We start from the raw sequence: 24,470 nt of genomic DNA, 5'->3' as shown, positions 1-24,470 counted from the left end.
AGCCACAGTGAGCAGGTGATAAGTCACTTCAGCAGCACGCACAGTTCACCACCGCCTGCTCGCTCAGGCCCAGCTTAATTTTTTCTAACAGAATTCAGGTGTGGTGGGAGAGTTTTCAACTCTCACTAGGGAAGACAAAACCAATCCTTAGTTGACAAAAAGAATAATGTAACTCTATTAGAAAGGTTGACTTATCATGTTCAGACCATTAAACTTCTCTAAAGAGAATAATATCACTTATTTAGTTATTTATGCAAACACATTATTATTCACAACCATGGTGATTGCTCTTGCCAAACACATAACTCACAGACCTGTGTTTATGTGCCCTGCAGGTGCTGTCCTTGGGGGTGGTACAGCCACCTCACGTGTGCCTAGCATTTGCAGTTTTCTGCTCACTGAGCTTCTTTTCCATTTGATGCTCATACCAGCTCTGGAGGCATCAGGAAAGACACTTTCGCCTCCATCGCAGGCAGGCCCAGGAGACTCACGTAGATCGACAAGGGCCAACTCGGATCCCCGATGGCTTGCCTCTCGGTCCAGCTCTGCTCCCACCCTGTGCACTCTCCTAATTGCTCTGTTCATTTTGTACCTGTGAGGGTTAACTGGGCACGCAGGAGTTCTGTTAAATATCACAGTAGTTAGTACATTTTAATCCTGATCCCCTAGCCTACTGTAGCTGCTGTAAAATATATGGCAATAATTTCCTGAGGCAGGGTAATGTATAAGGAATGTCAGGCCAGCCTCTGGGCATATTTGCCTTAGCTCAGTTTTATTAAAGTGAAACTTTTATTAAGGCATGTGGTGAATTGAGCAATCGGCATGATTCATGCTGTTATGAACCCATTGCTACACTCACAATAAATCAATGAACCATTGTCGTACATTTGCTGTGGAGTTGGTAGAAACAAGGAAAAAATCAATATGGGGATATTATTCAGACCATATGAAAGTATTAAAGTGTATTCTATGTGTATTAAACCTGGCCAAACCATATTTCATGTGTCCTTTTTTTTTTTTTTTTTTTTTCCTGTAAATATCTCCGTTAGTATCCTCTACTCTGGACTATTTGCTACTCCATATGCTATTGAGAAATAATTATTGGAAATATTTAAAATTCCACTTCAGTCTTTGTGATTTTTAAACTTTACTTCATAATGATAATTTGTATAATAAAGTTGTCCTGAAGAAAAAGTAATGACAATAAATTAAGAACAAGTCTCTTCCACAACAAACAGAATAGAGCTGTAACTTTACATAATTCAATAGGCAGTGTGCTCTTCTTTTGGGAAAAAATATATCAACCAACAGGAGGGAGTGATTTGAGCCAAAGAAAGGACACTTTTCATTGCCTGCCAGCTCAGAGGGGACAAGCACTGAGCCAGCAGCATTCCCTACCTATCTGGAAACTATTACCATATCTTCATTTACCTGGAACCTCCTCCTGACATTGAAATATGTGTCAGTGACAGCCATCTCCCTACAGCAGCAGGGCACAATCATGCACGTCTGCATTAGGAAGTTTAGAGGCTGCTGTGCATTGATCAGAAAAAAGGTACAGCAACAGATGGCTTCCAAGGCAAGCTACAACATCACTGAGATGTGACTCTGTTTCCAGTAGTACAACCTGGGTCTTTTATTGCCATCCTAATTGCTTAAAGGGGTTTCTGTGGTCTCTAATGCCCTCAGAAACAAATGTTGAATTTCACAAGACACCCATGTGATGGGTCTCCCTGGCATTCAAGGCTCTCTGCGAGGCATGGAGAGAAAGGCACACAAGAATGTGCCACCATAGGACAGCCAGTAAGTTCAGGTGGTCTTTGACCAGAGCTGTAAGTAGAGAGCACTTCAGAAAAGGAGAAGATGTAAGAGAGTTCCAACTGGAGAGTCTGAGACTTCTGCAAGAAGCTTTGAAAGATGGTTTAAACAAGTGAACCAACAACACTTGCCCTGAACTTGAATAGTTGGCTATCTATAGCTTGTCACACAGTGGGTACCTTTTGGAGAAAAAAAAAATTAGAAACTTCATGTCATTCTACTCTTTGGTAGTCAATTCAGAATCTCCTTATGTGACACTATTTTACATTTTGAAAAGAAGAGACCCAAATGCTTACCCAGGTACCAGGGACATCAAGGGAATCCTGCAATTATCCCAGCAAAGTCTGAGGCCTTCTATAATCCAGTGGATGGTGCTCATCCCCAGGTGGACTCCTTTTAGCTCCACTTATTTATATTTTCCATTGTGGCGGGTTTAATAAAAAATGATATTCCTTACTTAAGTATTTACTCAAACTGGTTAAAACGGGGAGACTTCACATTACTTAATTGCAAAGAAATAGGAAATGAAACGCACAAGTAAACAGGAAGGCCGAGTAAGAGAGGATCTTCTTGGTAACTGGTTCTTGCCATTGCTGATGAGCACAGTGACTCCACAGTTCCCAGGGTACAGCTGCATGTCCTAGCTTTCTGTTGCCTTCCAAGCTTTCATTTGGAGCCCAATCCATTGGCAACAGCAGCTTCAATGGACAGACCATGGTACACGTGACATAATCTTTGGCTTAAGTAAGGTATGTGTGTCTTTCAGGGCATATGGTCTGAGATGATCCATCATGGTCTATGATGTCAGATTGTCCCCTGAGACTTTTTGCAGAAATGCAATTATATTAGATAATGGTATTTCCAGTTGTTGTGATAGACAAGACTGATGTTGGGCAGAACTGACAGGTAGAACGCTGGATGATATACGTATGGGGCAGGCAAAGAATGAGGCATCATGAACAGAGCAGTCAGTCAGGTCTGCAGTTCTTTCCTTCCCTATACATTTCTCAGCAGTCAGCATTGGTTGCCATCCAGAACCCCATGGTCTACCCTACCACAATGCAGCCTGCTCGCCTGGTGAGATCTGGGCTGCTGCCCCCACTGGCTCCTCCAGCTGCATGTCCTCCCCTCCCTCCCCTCCTCCTCATTCCATCAACCAGAAGGACCATTTACTGGACTGCCTTCAGCTCTTCCCTCTCCATGGCTAATAACCCCAACCATTTTACTCTTCCTCTAAATCTTAATTTTGTTTGTTTTACTTTTCCTACCTTTCATTTGTTCTCTTTTCTTTAATTTTTTTTTTTTAGACTTTTCCTTTACACCTCCAACATGAATACTCTGGCTTCCAACACCGGGCTGAGAACAAACAGGAGCCTAACTGGAATATTCACTCAGCCATTTAACTAGCAAGTACTGAAAATCTGCACTTTCCTGACCCTGGCAAGGTACTAGGTAGACAAAGCAGAGCAGCATAACAGAAGGATGACCTTGGAAATCAAGCCATCCAGGATCTCGTAGCTGCTTTGTTACTTCCAAGACTGTGAGGCCTTGGACATGTGTCACTTAACCTCTTGAAGGCTGGGTTCCTTCATCTGTGCTAGCACTGAGGTGTGTAAAGCACTTAGCACAGTTCTTGACACACAGGCACAAGATGCACAGAACTTGTGATGTCTGTTATTATTTCTGAGCTTTAATCAGAGTATTTGTTTTTTAGGCTCATGAATTTTTTGTGGATAGTCATTTCATATTGCCAAATCGTTAAAATTTTTTTAAATAATTAAAAGATTGCTGAAGGGATTTTCAGAGCCCATAGACAAAAGTGGAACAAATGGATTCAGTGTTGACTGAAGATCAGGGCGATTCTCTTTTTGCTGTTTTCTCTTCTCTCTGAGACCACCCTGACCTTGACCTTTGTTCCCCTCCAACTCCAAGTTTATATTCTCTGTCTTGGGCCAAGGATAGAGGGATAGAGACTGAGAGTATTGTTCAGCTAGCCTCAAAGAAATGTTTGAATTTACTTTCCCTTCCTAAATAAGTGCACATTTTAATAGAGGACGTCATAAAACCAAACTGCTCTTCTGATTCTAAGAAAGGGAGTTTTCTTGGCAGATCTATAGGTAATGTTTTGCCTTAGGCTAAGCAAATCCGAATCTCCAGAGAGCAGCATAGAAATCTGTGTTTTTAACAAGGACCTTCTCATTAGGCAAACTGGAAAAACTGATCTAACTCAATCACAAAACAATGATTGGGCATCCTCATGTCTTTGAAATGTTTTATGGGACGAGTAGGAATATGAAGCAAGATATAAGCTCTCAAGAGTTTATGTTCTGTTTGAAGATTATATGTAATATGTGTATGCATGTGTGTGTATATATGTATTTGTACAGTAGTCTGCCTTTACTTGCAATTTCAGTTCCCACAGATTCAGTGAGCTAAGATCAACCATGGTTGGAATATATTAAATGGAAAATTCCAGAATAAATAATTCATATGTTTGAAATAAGTTTTATAACAGGGCATTCTTAAAATTATTCTATTTTATTATTGTTGCTATTGATCTTTTACTACCCTAATTTGTAAATTAAACATAATCATAGGTATGTGTGTAGAAAAAAATCCATGGTGTATATAAGGTTTGGTATCATCTGAGGTTTCAGACATTTGTAGAATGTCTTGGGACATATTCACAAAGGTACACAGGCAAAGAGAAACGACTGCATATCCATCTGGGTGTGAATATGAGTCATCATGAAGTTCATCATTAAATTAAGAGCAATATGACAAAACACACAGGAAAAATAGCCCCCAAAGATGGGGCTAGAGCTGCCTCTTAAGGGAAGTTTTTATAGGCATTTTCAACAACTGTTATTAAGGAAATATTCAAATATTCACACAAGTAAAATAAATAGTGTAGATATCTCCCCCTTGTATACTTTCACTGATTTTGAAGAATTTTGCCAAATTTTTTGTCCATCATTGTCACCATTTCACCCTCTTCTGTTGCCCCGCAGGGCATTCTAAAGCAGCCCACAGATACCCCTGCTGGGGCTGGCATGTTTATTGTTTATTGGTGACAGGATCACCTGGATGTACCTGTCTACAGATGCAGGATCCATTTCTACACCTGTCATCCTGAGGACAGGCCCCAGACCCCAACTGGAGTAGTGCTCATTTAAGGAATATCTCAGAGGGCTGGGGTGTAGCTCAGTGGTAGAATGTTTGTCTAGCATGCTCCAGGATCTGGGTTAGATCCCTGGCATCCCGAAAAATAAGTAAGTAAATAAATAAAATATATCCCAGATACTGTGTTGCATGACTCAATGGTGAAGAGGGTAGAAGGATTCCAGGCAAGGAACACGGTAAAGATGAAAAGCTCCATTGGGAGGAACTAACTTCATTTAAGTGACGTAAACTCCACCAGGTACTTCATGAATTCACTTATTAAATCCCTATGCCCATCTGGAAGATAAGTATCTTTATTTTTCACTCTACATCTGAGGAACAGAGACTCTGAGAAGAAAGTAAAATGTCCAGGTCTTCCAGTTATTAAATTTCTTCCAGAATTTAAATTTCTTCAGTGTCTCTTTTCTTTACATGTATTTTTCATATAGTTGTAATTATATTTGACATATATTTTGTATCCTACTTTTTATTTAACATTATATCTTATAATTATGTTCCATGCTATTTCATGGTTTTTATGTCCATCACTTGTAATGATCACATAATAGTTCATCTAGTAGATATACCAGACTTTAAGACTCCTTCCATGATCAACATTTAGGTCTTTTCTAGCTTTGTGTTACAAATATGGCTACATTGAATATCTTTATGCACACAAGTTTCTCTTTATTAGGAAGGAGTATTTGCTTAGAAAGGACCTAGAAGAAGAATTATAGAGTCAACACATGAGCATATTTATGGCTCTTGATATACATTGCCAAATGCTTTTACAAAGGATCACATACATTTATATTATCTCCATCATTGTGAGAGTGCCAGCCACTGGTGAGCTGGGAGTGAGAAATGAAATCAGGCTGTGGATGACTTTAATACACATATGAGACTGACCCTGACCTTTAAGGTGGCAGTGAGCCATTGACAGGAGACCAAAGTGTGAAGAGTGTTAAGAGATTCATCTGAGATTAGAACTTATGATACCTAAGGAAGAAGCTGAACTTGATTCTTGTGTCTCTTCTATAGAAACCAACTGTGATATTTGGGCAAGTCACCCCTCTTTAGGTGTTGATTTCTTCCTATATCACATGAAGATATTTAGTCAATGATCTCTGTGGTTTTCTAGCTCTAAATTTGTACGAATTCTGAACTTTTACTTATAGATACTTGAAATTCTATAATTGATTGCTCATTCCTCCACATTCCAACCCCTGGCAAAATCCCAGTTCTTTAGGAATGGAGAATGCCTGGCACTCTCCTGAGTTAATGGTTGGTATAGCACACTGGCCATGGTGCTCTCTCTCTCTGGCTCATACTCACCCCCACACAGGTTCAGTCAACCCTTGCTCATGGTCATGGAAACCCAAGGGACAGCCCTCCACCATCCAGGCTCTGGAATGATCTCAACCCTGACTCCTCAGCGTCTAGGAAGGGCCAGGGAGCAGATGAGCAGAAAGAAAAGTGGGGCAGAACAAAGAGCCATGCAATGAGAACATTCTATTCATGCCACGGGCACCCAATACCCTCCTAAGAACTTGACAAACACCGTCTCTCTTGATCTCCAAATAGCTCTCACAGGTAGGAAGTTACGTGTTTCACAATGAGGGAACTGAGGCCCAGGTAAAGGGCCATACCCACAGCCACACAGCTGATGGTAAATGGCAGAAGCTGGGTTGGAACCCTGGTAGTCTGACTCACAAGACTCTGGACTGTGTCCTTCCCTCCCGTGTCATGCATGAAGGGAGCAGCAGGCAGAGATGGTAGTCAGGGAGGCAAGAGTGCTGATCCTACACAGTCACCACAGGAGGGTCCTGTACTTGCTACTCACTCGATCATTAGTTCTATTAAAACCAAGTGACTTAAACTATAAGGTGTTGGGTGGGGAAGACCACTTGCCCTGGGGTGCTATGGGGATGACAAAGTCAAAACCAACATTACTTCCCTACTTCCCATTTCAAGATGGCAGGAGAAATGAAACACCAGCCCCTGACAGTAACACCCAGTGGAATGAGGGGAGCAGACAGGAGAGGAACAGATCAGTGGGGTCCCAGGGGCCAGTGGACATAGACCTGCCCTGCAGCCATAGCTGCCAGAGGTGCTGAGAGCAGTGGGGGGGGTGCCTCACTTGCATCTGTCAGGACAGGCCGAGTGACGTGGACTCACAGAGGTGAGGATGAAGTTACCTGAGCATCCATGGTAAGGGGTGTTGGCAGAGAAGCAGTTAAGGGAAGCCCTAAAGATGGGGGTTATAAACGAAAGTCATGAGAAACAGTAGGTACCACCATTGAGGCATGGGTTGGTCAAGGTAACATAAAGCAAACCAAAAAATTAATCCCAAATTCCCAACCACTTAAGTCCAAAGAAGAGAAGAAAACTTTTCATCTTCATCAAAATGCTTTACTCCAAGTGATCTTCCTGGGGCTCACACTCCTTCCATCTGTGACTCCTCTACTCAGGAATGAGGCAGGCATACAATTCTTAAAACAGAGAATGAGAGAGAGAGAGAGAGAGAGAGAGAGAGAGAGAGAGAGAGAGAGAGAGAGAGAGAGAGAGAGAGAGAGAGAGAGAGATACAGACCTTATCTGCAACCTGGCTCTGCTCACCCTTCCTTGGCAAGCCTGGATGCAGGGAGGACAGGGGTGGGTGGGGGCCATAGGTCCTGGCTGGACCGTCACTTTCAAGACACATCTCTGCACTGTGATTGGGGAGCACATGCTTTATCTGACCCCCTCAGCCACAGGGTCTTCATCAGAGGCAGTCTTAACATCAGGATAAAGTGTCAGGGCATCAGAGTGGGCAAGCTGGCTTCAGGAGGAGAGAATTGTGCCACCAGAGGTACTCGCCTTGGGAAGGGATGCCTCCAGAGGATGGGGACAATGCAGGAGGAGAGAGGAGCTAGGAGACTGGGCAAATCAGTCAGCCAAGAACTGGACCTGAATGAGGTCTCAAGAAGGAAAGAGAACACAAGGCGGCTCACACAGAGAGGGACAGGGAGGCTGGCAAGGTGAAAGGGAGGTGGGAGACCTCACGTGAATCCATGTTCCTGCACAAAAAGATTCCAGATCCCTCTGAGGTGAGTAGGTCATGGAGAGCCTTCCTCTGACCACACGCTGGTCGCCATGGGAGCCTGCACGCACAGGGAAGGGGGAGCTGCCACTGAAGACCAAAGGAACTAGGTGGAACCTCTACGCCCCTGAGCAGATCTTTCCTGGCTTCGACCCAAAGGCAGTCCGTCCAGGCTCCGTGTGCACCTGGAGTGGCTGGGCCTCGAGAGCCTGAGGTGGACAGTGCACCCACGCAGTTGCCAAATGTCGCCAGAGCTGCCACTGAGGATCTGTTTTCACAGGTTTTGTTTGGAAACTCAGTGTGGGTCTGGGGAGCAGCTGGGAGTTTCTGAGTAATTGCAGACCCTGGGGGTGGAGGGAGGCCAAGTACAACAGCTCCAAACAGGGACCTGAGTGAGGGCAAAGCAGGAAGTCAGGTGAGGCCATCCCAGGGTCGGGCTCCAGCCACTGAGGACAGAGCTCACGGCTCAGTCCAGAGGCAAACCCAGCAGCTCTGGTCAGAGGGCAGAAAGCGGGGAGCCCCAGAGCCCGGCTCTCAGCCTTACGGGTCACTTTCCACATCAAGAAAGTGTGGGGACTCCATGCACACGCTAGAGCCCCCTTTTATGAATTAGACCTGTATAACCTGAAACTTAAGTAGACAAATGGAAGATTATTTGCTCTCTTATGTATTTTCCTGGAAGGCTCAGATCAAATATCAGTCCTAAAGCTTCTTGGACCGTGTTCTTTTCCACACCCCAGGAAAATTGATCTTCCCTCTTCTCTTTTCTCACAGCTGTTCTATCAGCAGCACAACACTTAACCAGCTACAGTTGATCACCAATTGTTGGCTCAAATGCTCAGTAGGTGTTAGGGTCTGTGAATGTAAAGATGAATCCACTCCAGTGTCCTCTGTGGATGGGGTCATCCACCTCACTTGGGCTGATGGAATCGAGTAGAATTCACCCAAGAATTCTGTGCAGTCCAGTGGAAATCACCAAGAGATGGCTCAAAATAGCAAACTCTATTAGAATATTTGAAATGAACTATTTGTTTTGCCTGCCCAGGAGAAGGCCCTGGAAGACCTGACTCTAGCAGGCTGCCATTTGAAGGAGACTATAAGCCACTTCACTGTGTGAAGAGAGGTGTCTCTCCCCTATCATTTAATTACTTAGAGGAATTACCTCCAGGCAATTTTGAAAACTCTGAACTTCAGAGTGGCCCCAAGAATATATCTTTCTTATCAAGAAATGACTTATTCTCAAACATGGTAGAATCCTGGTACCAAAAAGTCCTGGGGTCCTATTGAGCCTTGCTCAGGGAAGCCCTATTGACTTAGGGGAAATTAGAGCTCCAGATTTCACCAATCATATGAATACTGACTTCTCTCAATGCTCCCTAGTATCCAGATTCTAAGATCTTATCCCTGGGTCTGACTTTTGAAATTTGATTTAACATTAAGTTCTTGCATGATTTAGACTGTCTGTGTTCCTCTTATTTTTCAGTCAAGGAATAAGAAGATGACACTTTTGACCATATAGCCAAAATTCCTAGGTGGGCTCTTCTCCAGGAGGAGCACATCTGTCTGTCAAGGTTCTGAAAAATGTATCCTCTTCAAGTCCTGTGCTTTTCTTTAAAAGAAAATATATAGAAACCACAAACATATTTGTATCGTTTCCATCATATGCTTTCATACTTGAAGGAAGTGTTGGATTTTCTTGTTCTTTGGCTCAGAGAGCACTGAGTGACATCAGTGAGCTAAAACTGCAAGTTCTACTGCCCTTTCCCTATTAAACTCCAATGTTTACCTCTCGGGGGGATTGGCCAAGAAAAGTCCATTTGAGCTGGAACGCAGCATATTTAGTCTCAGAATTAAGGTAATTTCTTTGGAAGAGTTTCAACCCAATCAATTTATTTCAGAGATGTTGGTGTTGGTTCCCTGTTAAAAATTCCAAAGCCTCAGGCCTTTTCTTTCTACCTGCTCTGTTAACGCGATTCTAAGCGGCTTTTTACACTGAAAATCATGACTCTGGCTGTGTGGGGCTCTTGGTGCGGACCTTGGGTGCGCTGGGAAATGGCTGGGGTTTCGTGGGGCCAGTGCAGATGTGTAGCTGCGTGAGGACGCGGAGCCTGAAGATTGGTGCACCTGAGGGCTCCTGACGAGAACCACCCTCCTACCTGTAAATTCCCTTTGATAATGAAACACAGTAACAAGCTTTTTTTTTTTTTTTTTTTTTTTTTTTTTTTTTTCCATTTGCTCCTTTAAGGAATTTTGTGAAGCAAACAGAGTAGGTATCACCACATCTCTTTCCTAAAAACGTGCATGAACTGCCTGGTTGATGCCTGCTGGCTGGCAGACATGAAATGTGGTCCCCTCACAGGCTCAGCTCCTTCCTCAAGGCTGTCCTGTCTGTCTACTCAGGAACATGTGAATGAAGAGCTGTGATACAGTGGTTGCCCTTGAAGATGCTCAGTTGAAAACGAAACAGAGAGATGTCAAAATAGGATTTGATGACTCTCCAGAAAGCTCCTGACCCAATGTCTCTGCCCTGTGCTTGTCTTGTCTGTGATGCCTAAATCTCCACCACTGAGGAGTCACTTATTCCAGTGAAGAACTGAAACTCACAATTCCCTGAGTTTAAATGGGTTCAATCACCAAGAGATACCACAGAGCCGCTGGCATTGTCTAGTGCTTCCAGAGCAAACTTTAATTATGGTGGCATGAGTGAGCATTCTTTCCTTGTTCCTGATAGACATATTTTACCACATCAAGGAAGTAACTATTATTCCTATTGTAACTAAAAGTTGCCACCATAAATCATTCCGCTTAGTCAAACCGGCCCTTTGGTTATCCCTGAAACAACTAATAACCACCTCTCAGGACTCCAAGTCTGTGCTCACTCTGGGGGCTGCACTGGGATCTTGTCTCACTGAGTTCTAGATTTAGAAAAGCCCATGGCTTTGCTCAGAGATTACCAGGTCTTATTCCTTGTTTAACAGAGGCATGAGGAGATGTGTAAGTTGTCAGAGATCACATAATACACAAGTGTCAGAATGGTAAAGTCAAAGATTCTTCCAATCTATCAAATGCTCTTTTTCCAGTATCACCTCCTTGTGTTCCATAAGCAATGACGAAAATGGCAAGAGCTGGGAGGAAGCAAGAGCTTCCTCCCAGCTTATTGTTATCATATTAAAACTCCTACTCTTTCACTGCATTATAAAAGATCTGTGAAGATTTATGCAACTTAAAACCATCCAGTTCTGAGTAGATAGATTTCTCAGGAGAAGAAAATAGTATCTGACTCCAAGTTTGCTTGTTAAAGGATCTAGTGATCCCAGTGTGCTTTCCGACTCTGCCACTATCTGGTTGTATGACATGGCAAGCCACATCTTCTGGGTCTCAGCATCTTCTGGGTCTCAACAAAATAAGGAATTTCAACATTTCTATTACCTATTTCAATTATAAAACTCTATTACTCAAGTAATAGAGTGCCAAGAGCAGAAAGTAGCAAGCATGATCTCAGGACCCTCTGGAAAGTTCACAGAATATTCATGCTGATGATCAGAATCCCTCTCCCCATGAACAAAGCATTTATTTTCCCCAGTGACACAAACCTGTCATCCCAGTGACTTGGAAGGCTGAAACAGGAGGATTGCAAGTTAAATTAGTGAGGCCCTAAGAACTTAGCAAGATCCTGACTCAAAATAAAATAAAAAAACAGGACTGGGAATGTGGGGACATAGTTCAGAGGTAGAGTGCCCCTGTGTTAAATTCCTAGTACCATCAAAAAAAAAAAAAAAAAAAAAAAATCAGGCTTGCCTGCTGAGTAACATTCACACAGAGACCAAGTATCGGTGATTGGCAGCTGATTCTTTTCCAAAAGCCGGGCATGGGATAGAGCAAGCCATGCCAACAAGTGAGCATCAGCGACTGCAGCTAAGAGCAGAAATAAGTTCCAAGAAAAAAAGTAGAGGATCCTAAAGGTGGTCTTAGCTTTGGGGTGGCCTCGGTAGGTTAGAGGGCAAAGGTAAGCCTAAGTTTAACCTTTCAAAGCTTCATGTGAAACCCCAGGGCGGGGGCTTCCCTCCCTATGCCCAAAATCCTCCCCTCTGGAGCATGATGCTGCCTGAGATCCATCAGTCTCTGAGGTCAGAAGGTTAATGTCTCATCCTGACTCAGGCCACCTTTCAACTCTGGCTCTCTGAAGCTCCAACGCCACATTTTTAAGACGAGTATAATAAAACTTGACCCTGCGGTCCACCCCATTAAAGGATAAAAACCGTAATCCCAATACATACAACATCACAGATACATTGAAGTTCCATTTGCCTCTGTTCTGAAGTGGAACAGCGACAGATTTATGATAATTTGGGTGTTGTCTTTCTCCATGTATTAAACTTACTGCAGAGGATATTGTGGAAAGCGGAAAAGAACTTCACATGTCCGGGGGAAAATAATGCCTATTGAACTCAAGAAGGAATTTTTATTTCTTCACAGGACATACTTTCTTACAGAGACTATAGCAATAGATTTGGGCCATATTTAAACCTGGCTATTCAACATATTTTGAATGCCCCACTGGGTGTAGATTATGGACTAGTTGAAGGAAAAGGGGTGCTTTCTCATTCATCTTCAAAGTCACCAAAATACCCAGCAGTTTCTGGCATGCAGAATGTGGCCAATATTTCTTACAGTTGATAAATGAACTTGAAAATGGCCACTGGAGAGCAGTGTGTTATAGTATGAACACAGCATTAGTGTTATGGTTTGGATTGTAAGTACCCCCAAAAGCTCATGTGTTGAAGGCCTGGTCCCCAGCTGATAGCGTTACTGGGAGGTGGTGGAACCTTTGGGAGGCAAGGCCTAAATAGGGGAAGTTAGGTCATTGGAGTGTGCCCTTGAAGAAGATATTGGGACTCACACATCCCTCTTTTTCACTTCCTTGCTCCCATAAGGAGAGCAGCTTTCCTCTGCCGTGTGCTCCCCGCTATGGGTTGCTTTGCCACAGGTCTAAAGGCAATAGGGCCCAGTGACCATGGACTGAAACCATGAGCCAGAATAAATCTCCTTTAAGTTGCTTATCTCAGGCATTTTTGTCACAGTGATGTAAACTGACTAATACAACTAGATTAGGGGAGTTAAGATACCCAGGTTTTCATCATGACCACGCCATTCGCCTATTTGCCTGACCTCTATGAGCCTGGGTTTCTTGTCTGTAGGACTAGGAAGGGGTCTAGAGAGTTTGCAAAGATGACCACAATTCCTTTCATCCTGCATACCCCTTTGCCATGTGACTCCACCACTTGATGGATACCACTTCCCATCCGCTGGTGTCTGGGCAGGCCTCATGATTTCCTTTGTCTAAGAGAATGCATTGAAGGTGATTCTGGGGTCTCCCAAGACTAGGCCTTAGGGAGCCTCATAGTTTTTCCATTCTTAGAATGCCGCCTCAAGTTTCCCACATAAGAAAGCTGCCTAACCTACCAGAGGAAGAAGGTCATGTAGAGAACAAGGGTCCACAACCAAGAGCCAGCACCAACTTCCAGAAATGAAGGCCATCTTGGACCTTCCAGCCCAGCTGCCCCTCCTGTTGAAAGTAGTGACATGATTGAGCTCAGGGAAAGCAGAAGAGACCGCTCATGAACCCGCACAACCCTGAGGAATAACACATTACTTTTTCATAGGCCACTAAATTTTTGCTGGGTGTGGTGTACAGCAAAGGCTCTCTGAGCCAGGATGTTAGACCAGATGATGACTTCTAAGGTGCCTTCGGATTTATGATTCCAAAACCTTGGTGCAGTGCTCACCACAGTATAATGGAACAATATCCCTGGAAACATCTATATTCTACACCACTGATTATTCAGAGGAAGAAATTGACCCACAGAGGGGAGATGATTTGACCAAGTTAGTCTTATAAAATGCTTAATCATATAGCAGAGAGTCTGATGGCAAGGAATGCAAAGATTGGTTCATTGTCCACATTTTCATAGCATCCTCTCCACACAGGTAGGAAGATGGTGCTTCCACTCCGTGTCACAGATGTAGAGGTGCTCCTTCATGAAGAGAGCCAGGCTTCTGTGGAGAGCACCCAAGAAAAAGCCCATCCCAGGAGACTGTCAATACCCTTGAAAGACAATGAATCTTGCTATGCTCATTTGGGACCTAATGCAAAGGTAGAGAATTCAGCTTAAATCAGGAGAGCCTCAGACTTCCCTCCATGCCATGCCAATACTTGTTCTGAATTCTGTCAGTTTCTCTTATCTCCTCCATAGCTTTTCCACCTGTCTGAAGAAACGATCACCATAGCCTAAATGTGGGCATTCTGCTTTTATCTGCATCTCTGAAACTACTCATGAAAATTCTTCTCCCTGAAGTATGAGCCATTACTAACATATCACACAATCTGGCATTGATTTAGAGCCAAACTGGGAATTTCTGGATTGGGCTCGGATTGATGTGAAAGGAGTTAAATGTTTGGGGCAGGGGTGGAGTGTGGTTCCAACAAAATGGCAAAAGTAAACTTCAAGATGAGTGTCAGAAGAAAGAATTAGAAGAGACAATTAAATAAATACCTGGATGGAAATTCTGGGTCTGGTGCCATCAGCAGAGTACATAACGCCCATTTTAGACACATTCTAAAGACAATTTCAATAAGTCATCTGAGAAGATGAATCAAATAAATTCCAAATCTTAAGAACAGATTGGTTGCTATGTGGCTTCTTGCAAGTGGACCATTAAATCAACTTTTTTAAAACCAGCAGTTTCTCCTGTCATCACCAAGTGAAGAAGTGGAGGAAAAAAACCAGTTAGGCAAAGGAATGACATTCAGATGTTGAAAGGGTGAAACCTGAGGAACACTCCCAAACCTTTGCTGAAAAACAACAAGAAGCCAGTATTGAAAATGAAGACACAAAGGAAGGGTTCTCCAAGGTTCAGCACACGATCTATGCCCACCCGTGGATTAGCATCCACGGTTGGCCTAAGAAAGCACAGTAACTGCATTCCAGTTTGCACCTTCTCCCCTATGGTTCTAACTGCAAGTGACAAGGGTGTAGTTGAAAGGGGGATAATGGCCTGAGCCTTCCCCCACGTCACTGCCTGGCCTTTCTACAACCAGCAGTCATCCTCGTCTCTGGGTGACTTGTCACTTACAATGCAACATTGCTGCCTCCCAGCTCTGAAGAAGTTCACTGGTCCAAAGAGTCCCACACACTTCAAAGAAGATGCAACTGATGAGAGTAAAGGCCAGCATCTACCATGGGTCCAAGGTCATGATATTGACGGGTAACAGGTGTTCAGTCCTGAGATAATTGAGTGACAGTAAGCATATTCAGAATTGTGGACAGAGCACTGCAGCAAAAATAAGGAGACTTGACGATTAGCCCCATTGTGCTAAGAGCTGCCCAGGAAACCATGGGTGTCATTTAGCTGCTTTGTCCTGTTCCCTGGTTCTGAAACAAGATGATTGACTCAGTGGCCTCTGGAACATCCCTTATAGGTCTACTGAACGTGGGACAAAGCCCCCCTCATCTAGACCTTCTCCTTCACTCTGCTACAGCTGGGTTACGGGATCTTAATCCACCTAACCTATCCCTTGATTCCCCGTCTGAGGATGAGCTAAGAGTCCAGGATCTATCTGGGATGTCTAAATGTTCAATACATGTTAGCAAAAATAAATAAACTAAAACTCTCTTGTTCAAAAAACTCAAAAGAAAGGACAGAACAAAGTAACCCTCTGAGGTCATGAATGCATTGGAGGATGTAATCCGAAGCGGTCATGATTTCCCAGCTTCCCATGTGTCTGTTCATCTTCCTTCAAAGTGCTTTGTCATTTACGGGATGCTTCTGTTGCAGATTAGTTTTTTTCCTATTAATGTTTATTGATGAGTGATCATAAAATTAGTATAAATATTTTTGTTTGCTTTATTAAAAATTAAGTGGTGTTTGTTCATTGGTTTGACAATGGTGGTGTCTATTGGCCTTTCACTATGTTGCTAACTTGAAATTTAAAATCATACTATGAAAAGCATATAAAAACACATGGACACCAACTTCTTAATCTTCAAAGAAACAGGAAGAGAACAAGAACTCATTTAGTAATTGAGGTCTCTTACATTGGAGAAACATCTGTGAAAAACTAAGTAGTTTCTTTATTCTCTTCTTACTTTACTAAATTCAAATAAAATTAAAATTCCTTAACATTGGATAATCACTGGGTAATTGAATTAGAATGAGGACTTCTCAAATACTTCTTTCATTATGGTATTTTGTAGTTTCCAATTTTTCTAACATAAACTTTTACTACTTCCATAATAACAAAAATAATTATTTTTAAAGCACATATTGGTGCAACATTCAGCCAAATCTATATGCCATTTGCTCCATTCATCAAGCTGGAGTATCCTTTTAGCAGGCAGGAAAATTGCCAAGAGAGAAGGTAACGTCCTTTCTCTGGGGACCTCACAGCTTATGGAAGACACAAAACTCAGATAAGATGAACTGAGATACATTTAACACCAAATGGGCTTTTTTGTAACTTTTAAAATATTTATTTTAAATTAAGAACTAAAACATGAAAACTGTACTTTTTGTGGGGTACTGTGCGATGTTTTGATACATGTATACAATATAAAATGTTTTTTTTTCTTTTTTTTGTCAGCTTTTAAAAATTATTTTATATTTACCTTTTTTATTTTTACAGACTGCATTTTGATTCATTGTACACAAATGGGGTACAACTTTTCATTTCTATGGTTGTACACAATGTAGATTCACACCATTTGTGTAATCATAAATGCACATAGGGTCATGACGTCTGTCTCAGTCCACCATCTTTCCTTCCCTCACCCCCTCCGGACCCATTTTCCTCTATACCATCCAATGTTCCTTCATTCTTCTCTCCCCTGCCACCACCTCCCTCCATTATGTGTCGTCATACCAAATGGGTTTTTTAAAAAATAAATAAACTTCAAACAAAGCAAGGAGTTGGGGCTGCTGTAGGGCCTCTTTGCAGTAGTATCACCTGTGGACTGCATTTTACATCATGAACTGAGAGCCAACTACCTTCCAGGCACCGACGTAGGCTTTGGGGACCTGCTGGTGACTAAGATGCTCCCCTCCAACAGCTCATTAAAATCACACGGAGACATAAAAAGATAACTAAAATGAGTTAGTTGAGTTTGCAGTGCTCTTTCACACATTCAACCGAAAGGTACTGAGCTGCTCTCGTGTGTTAGACACAAAAGAAAGAGAGGAATAAATAAGATTGACCTTCATCCTCTTATAGAGCTGTTCTGTGAATCTTGGTATAGCCTTTCCGACCTCCAGTGACATTGGCAGACTGGGTGTTATCAACAATAATCTACAGAAAGCTAAAGTTGAAGCTCTTCTGCCCAAAGTGACGCAATGATTATAGGCTGGGACCCAGGATTCTGGGTGTCTGCAATTTTTGTGGGGGAGGGGCTTTTGCTGGAGTTTTGGTGTTTGCAGGAGCAGAGATATTATATTGGACCTATTCTGTTCACTACAGCAGATGTCCATCTTCTCTTGTGAATGAATGGAAATTAAAAAATTGAGCAAGCTATGGAAACCAGGAGGGACTTGGGGGCAGTCTCGTTCAGCCACCAACATTCACCTAACAGACGTTTCCTGATGCCACCTGGCTGCTGAGCCTGTGACCTGTGTGGTGGCCTGTGAGAGCTTCACTCATTCAGAGATTTGAGGCTCCCACGTCAGTGGCTTTTGCTGACTCCCTGGGTCAGGGGAGATGGCCGGGCACCAAAGTGTGGAAAACTGACTCAATTCATTTATGTGAAGGGAGTACGCTCAGCACTGAGAGTTGAAACCCATGGAATTCACTTCACTTCTTTTTTCAAGCTGGAACTGTGGTTTTGGTGATGAAAGTTTTCAAACCATCCCAGCTGAGAGAGCAAATCTATAGCCCCACCCATTTCAGGGAAGGCCACCGTGGTGGTGGCTTTGGATTCCATGTATGAGCTTGCTTGAGGTTGGTTATGAAAGAAGAAGACATGGATGGGAGTCCATTGGCACCACCCCATCTGTTCTGCAGGAGTCCCGTGGAGGTGGAAGGTGCTACAGGATTCTTGCTCAAATCATTCTGAGAGGCTCGGCTGCTGTCAGGAAACTTGGGTGCTCGCCCTCTGGGCTTCCAGGAGATTTAACCTGCCCTGGACATCAAGTCTACTTCTGCTCTTTTCTTTCAATGTTTCAAATGGTCCAAGTTTAAACATCAGGGTGGTCACTGGTGGAGCAAGAAAAGTGTTGGGCTGAATCCCAAAGCCAGAGTTCACATCTGCTAACCCTTCCCCTCAAGCAAGTCCAGACCGTCTCTGAGCCACTTGGCCACGTGTACACAACCCTGAGTTCTAGAAAGCACACTTTTGCAAGCACAACTGAGTGGGGCAGTCATTGCGCTCAGTCCCTCAACCTCATGATCATCTCAATCTTCATGTCCCCTGAGGTGGATGCTATCACTGTCCCCATTTCAGAGTAGAGAAAACGGAGGGACAGAGGAGTAAGTTACATGCCAATGATCAAATAGCTGGTTAGATGAGTCACAGGGTCACCACATGGAGCCTCTCACCCCAGGACCTGAGTTCACCCCTCAGCCGTTGGAGATGGACTACGACAGTGACCACAACCTTCTCTCCCAGCCATTCTTGTCATCTTCCTGATGGTGCCGGAAGAACTTGCTCTACTTCTCTTCTAAGAAAAATGTCAGAAATTGGTGATACATGGATCTTTCCAAACGTTTTTTTAAAGGTTACTTTCAAAATGATTAATTTTAATATTATTGCTTGCTTTGGGGAGGAATCTATGATTCCATGCTATAAATATTTTAATAAATGCATTGGATTTTCTCAATGAGGCTAAAATGATAAGCCCTTATCTAGGAGCATATCACTTTCTCTCTTCCACCTTGACTTGTCTCCAAATATTGTTTGATTCATGAATGGGGAGGATCTCGATACAAAATTTCAGGAACACTAAAGACATATTGGGGCTTAAACAGTTAGAAGTGGGCTTGATTGTTGAAAAACTGTCAGAAAAGCATTGCAATATTAGAGATGCCTGAGGCTAGAGGTGACTGCTGAGGCCAAGAAGCAGGATCTGAGGTCTGTGCTGGCCCAAGGCTGAGCAGCAGACACCTTTGAACAGTGACTCTGTGAAACAACTAAAACCAGCAATCCGTGCCCACGCTGGGAGGCAGTAGTTTGAACAGCAACTGAAATATCAAAGAACGATTGAACCCTCCAAACAAAGTAGTTCGCTTCAGTTCTCTCTTTGGCCAGCAGTTTATAAATAGCATTATTTACAAATTAGTATCAAGAACATATTATTTTTATTTCCATTTGCCATTCCTTAGGAGAACTGAAAGAATCCCAGGAAAGCACCCTGGTCCAGCAATTGTTCTAGAAATGAATTTTGAAGACTAAATGAGTGTCACAGCACCAGTGGGGACACTGACCTAAAATGTGAGAGGGGGGATGGATGAGAAGCCCATGATAGCCTCCAGGTCACATGTGCATTTGTCCATCCTTCCAGGAACATTTGCTCAGGGACTACTTTAGGCCAGGCACTGGGGGAGAATGAAGGAGAATTAAGAGATGACCTCTAGGCAAGGCCATCGAGAGTCATACTAAACGAACCACAGAACTTAGAGAAGGAGAGAGGAGGAGGGATTCACAGTGCACATAAGGAGAAAGCACTTCTGGAGGATGGTATCCCAGGAGGTGGGCTTTGATGAGCAGAACAGAGGAAAGGCCAGTCCTGATAGAGCATCTGTAGGTGGGAAAACACAAAGGGTCAGTGGCCTGAGTGCATTTGTGGCTGTGCTAGGGCCAGGACCCAGGTTTCTCCAGCCACACTGTCTCATGGGATCATTCCAGATGATTTTCAAACTTGATTCACCTAAGGAGCTTTACAAGGCACTCCAGTACCTGAGTGCCATCCCCAAAGTTCAACTGAGATGTGCTACGGTGTGACCTGGACATGGGGATTTCTACAAGCTCCCTAGGAATGTCTTAGTTCAGCCAAGGATGAAAACATGGGGTCCACGTGGCCCTCTCTGCTCTAGGCATCCAGAGAAAACAGGTATTTCAATGTTTCAGCCTCTGCATGCCTGAGTAGTTCAACAGGTGGTAAGTGTTTCTGGGAAATAGGAAGATCCTCCTCCTACACTGGGGGAGGGGTGGCATGGTGTTCACAGCATGCACTCATCCCATCTTAATGTCACTCTCGTCCCTGATACACACTGACTTGAGCAAGAACATAACTCTCCAAGCTTCAGCTTCCTCAGAGTGAAACTAGGTTGCTACAATAACCATGTCAGAAGAGGATGGTGGATTTTAACCTCTCACAGGGCTCTTTGAGAATATCATAAAAGCTTTGAATGGCCTCTTCAGAAGAATTCAGTGGTCAACAGACTGGGATGGGCTTATTTCACTTAGTGGACGATGATATATAATGGGGACAGGGGGTGAGGGGTGAGAGAAGAATGGAGGAACTTTCGATTACGTAGAGGGAAATTTCCACATATAAAATTTGAATCCCATTTCAGTGATCAACAGACTGCACAAAAATTAGAAATACCTCCTTCAACATGCTCGCTTCTTCCTGGTACAGAAACTTTGCTCTGGTTAAGGTTTGAATCTCATTGTAGTTCTTCTCAACCTGTCCAACTCTGTTCAGATTTCCTTTGGATGCTACCTTTATTATGGCGGTGGCTGAAAACCCAGTTAGGAGCTCTGAGTTTCAAATAGGCATAATCTATATGTAAACAGACGAGGTGAAAGTGGAGACCAATGCGTCACCAGGAGAATGAGAACCAGATGCCCAAGAGGGAGTGCAGGAGTGGAGGGAAAGCAGCTGCGGAGGGCCCGCTCCGTGGGTTTACCTCTCATCAAGGCTCACGAGGAACAAAAGTAGAGGAAGGCAGGAGGGGATGGCAGCCTTGAAAGGGTAGGAAGGCGGAGGTGAGTGGGAGCTGAGGTCAGAGGAGGAGCGGCCTTCTCAAAAGACCTCTGTTGAAAGGCCTCAGGGACCAGAACACGCCTATCCCTAGGTACTGCTGATCTCCTCGCAGAGCGTCAGACCCCATGAGTCAACTAAGTAGGAAAGCCCCTCCCTGAGGAACCATTTGGTAAATTCCTGCTATGGGTCTATAAAGGGAGAGGGCACTAATTCACAAAAGAGGATTCATTTTGTGAGTTTAGCAGTGGTTATAATGGGCAAGGTGATTGTTTCTCCTCTGGGACCCAGGCTCTCCTGGACACCAGGCCAGGCTCCTTTCCTCTGGGCCATCAAGTACCTCCAGTCTTGCTGCACCCTGTCCACCACCCAAGCTCTTGCTCCCATTTTTCTCTCTACAATCAAGCAGGCCTTTTCCCTTCTTCAAGGTGGACTCTGTTCCTCAAAGCACAGGGCCATCAGCTCTTAGGAAGGCCTCACAGAATCTCTCCCTGTACACCCAGCCACACAATGGTTTCCCGGTCCTCTGAACTCTTATGACATTGACTTTACTGTCATGTTCCTTTAGGATAATTGATACACTGTTTTGTCTTGTAAATATAAAAGAACAAAAGGGGGTCATTAATCTCAGCTGAGTTTTATGGAAGGAAAGTTACGTTGAACTGAAGTCTCTCGGGCTCCACTGAGTACCTCTGACTAAGCACATTTGGGAGCAAGGCATGAAGTAAATCAAGTTCCTTTCCCTCAGCGTTTGCAACAGTGTGGGCCATGGATACCAGCATAAGAATGATCCTGATTATTTACCAAAAGTTTAAACAAGTCTAGAAAGCAGATAATAGGCCATACATTTATTTTTTATTTTTTTTAATCCCTGGGAAAACATTCAGCCTTTGGTTTTTTGGGATTGGCTTATTTCACTTAGTGGACAATGATATATAATGGGGGTGGGAAGCAGAGGGTGAGAGAAGAATGGAGGAACTTTAAATTATGTAGAAGGAAATGAGAGGGAGGGGGCATGAAAAATGGTGGAATGAGACAGACATCATTACCCTATGTACATGTATGATTACACGAATGGTGTGAATCTACATCGTATACAACCATAGAAATGAAATAATGTACCCCATTAGTGTACAATGAATCAAAATGCAGTCTGTAATAAATAAAAATTTAAAAAATAAATAAAATTCAAAAAATTTTTAAAATAAATTTTAAAAAATCCCTGGGAGTTTACTGAAAAGTGCAAGAGGTACTTAGACTTCCATAAACTAGAATTCCCAAAACTAGAATGGGAATTCATTACAAAACTAGGTCACAAAGAGCACAAATGTCCCAGCTGAGCTCTAGATAGGCGTTGTGTTGCATGTCCCTCCCTGGGAGGAAAGCCAGCAGGGGTCTGCAAATTTTGTCAATCTCACAATGAACCTCTAGCTCCACACCCTGCCCTTAGAACGCCTCCTCCTCCTCGTAATACTCCAGTCTTTATAATTTAGAAAACAAATGCAGGATGCGGATTGAATTTTGTCATTATGGTTCCTGAAACTACCTGAATTAAAGATACCGAGGACATGCAGTCATAGTTCTTTAAACCTTGCTGCAAAGCAATATCCATGTTTCTGTGTGATTCAATTTCCTCAGTTTATTTTTATTGTCATTAAATATCTGTAATTAAAAAGGGGTTTTGAGTCATTGAGAAGGCAGGATTCTACATCTGCAAGTTCACTGGGAATTCATTCCAAAGGATGAGACAGTTTCTTAATCCCTAGGGCTTCTTTTGAGGCAACACACAGGCTCTCCCTCAAGCTGGGATATCTACTCCAGTATCCCTGTGATCGTCTCCCGTGAGCCCTCAGAGTGACCTTGTTCACAGGTCCTTGGCCTTGGTGACCTGTTTGTGAGTGTTCAGTCACCTGTCTCTGAGGAGCTACTCACTTCTTCAACCTGATACCTCCTGCCCTATGATGTTCCAACGTGGTAGCTCACAGCAAAGTTTCAGGGAAATGGAAACCAATAACAACAACAGTTAAAAGCTATAGCAGATACATTTACAACATGGTCTAGCTTTCGTTTTGCCAAAGCCAAAGAGCTGAAATCAACCTAGGACATAAAGAACCACTTACCACTGGAGGGACAGCAAATACCATGGGCTAAAGGCAGAGCATCACCATAAAGCAGAGGGAGAGAGAGAAGGATTGGAGTGAGGAGTTGAAAAGATGAAGAACAAAGTTGTGAAGATATTGCAAGGTTGACCACTGGGCTTCATTCGAAAACAACAAGTATATAGGGAAGGTTTTCTAGTTAGAAGTGCCATGGTCCAATGCAGGCTTTAAATAAAGAAAACTCTGATGTCACTGAGGCTTGAGGGGCAGATCAAAGAGATATGGAATTGGAGGTGATAAAATCTATTAAGAAATTTTATGTCACTAGACCAAGAGAGAGGTTATGAGAACTGGTTTGGCTTTGAAAAATACGCATAAAGTAAATTGAACTGGGAGGTTGCCTGGATGTGTAACTGCGAGTGTGTGTGAGTGTGTAGGGGTAGAAGAGAGCCACAGAGACAGGCTGAGACCATGTCTGTGGTATCATGAAGCTAAAGATATGTGGTATCCAAGAGATTAGCCAAGGGGAGAAACAGTGGGGGTCTGGCTGGGAGCCTTCGGTAGCCCTATTAATGCCATGGGAGAGTCAAGGTTGACCCTGGAGACGGGGCTGGCATCATGAATAGCAACCTGGATGACATCAGCATTAAGGGAGGAGTGAGGAATGGCCCAGGAGGAGACTGAGGGTCAGGGAAATAGAAGGTGGCCCAGGAGAGCAGAGTGGAAACTCAGGAAGGAAGAGGAAAGACAGTGTGAAGAGCCACCGAGGGTCACTGACATGAGCTACTTCTTCCTCACGCTGGTCAATGGACTTCATTTCACCTTAAATGATGACTCAGGTAAAGAAGAAACCAATGATCCTTAAAAAACAAATAATACACGGAACACGGCACTGAGCTTTATAAACAATAGCTCCAAGAAGCAAGAATAACTATCGCCATTTGAAGGGTGAGGGGCTGAGGTGTGAGGAGGTAAAATAACACCCACAGACGGTGCTGCTGATCGCAGATCCAAATTTGGAAGCGGTGTTGGACTTAGTGCTGTGTTCCCTGCATTCTGTCATGCTGACCCCCTGCCTTCTTATGGCAGGCTCCAGTAGCCATGGCTCTGCTCTCTAGTGAACGAGGCTACGGAGACCGAGAGGGGGTCCAGGTGTCGGGTACGCTTCCTTGATACCTCCTGAAGGTGCAAGACTCCACTGCTGTGGTCTCACAGCAGTGTGGCAGGACTTCAAGGAGTCAGGGCTGACCTGGATGCCACCGTAAACAGGTTCTGAGCTGCTGCTGCTTTGGGAAGGGGTGGGCAGTTCAGGATCACCTGCTAGGGAACCATGTCAGC

This window comes from Sciurus vulgaris (genome assembly GCF_902686455.1).
Source record: "Sciurus vulgaris genome assembly, chromosome: 14".
In the NCBI taxonomy this organism is placed as follows: domain Eukaryota; kingdom Metazoa; phylum Chordata; class Mammalia; order Rodentia; family Sciuridae; genus Sciurus; species Sciurus vulgaris.
The sequence above is the reverse complement of the archived record's forward strand: the minus strand, read 5'-3'. Positions refer to the sequence as shown.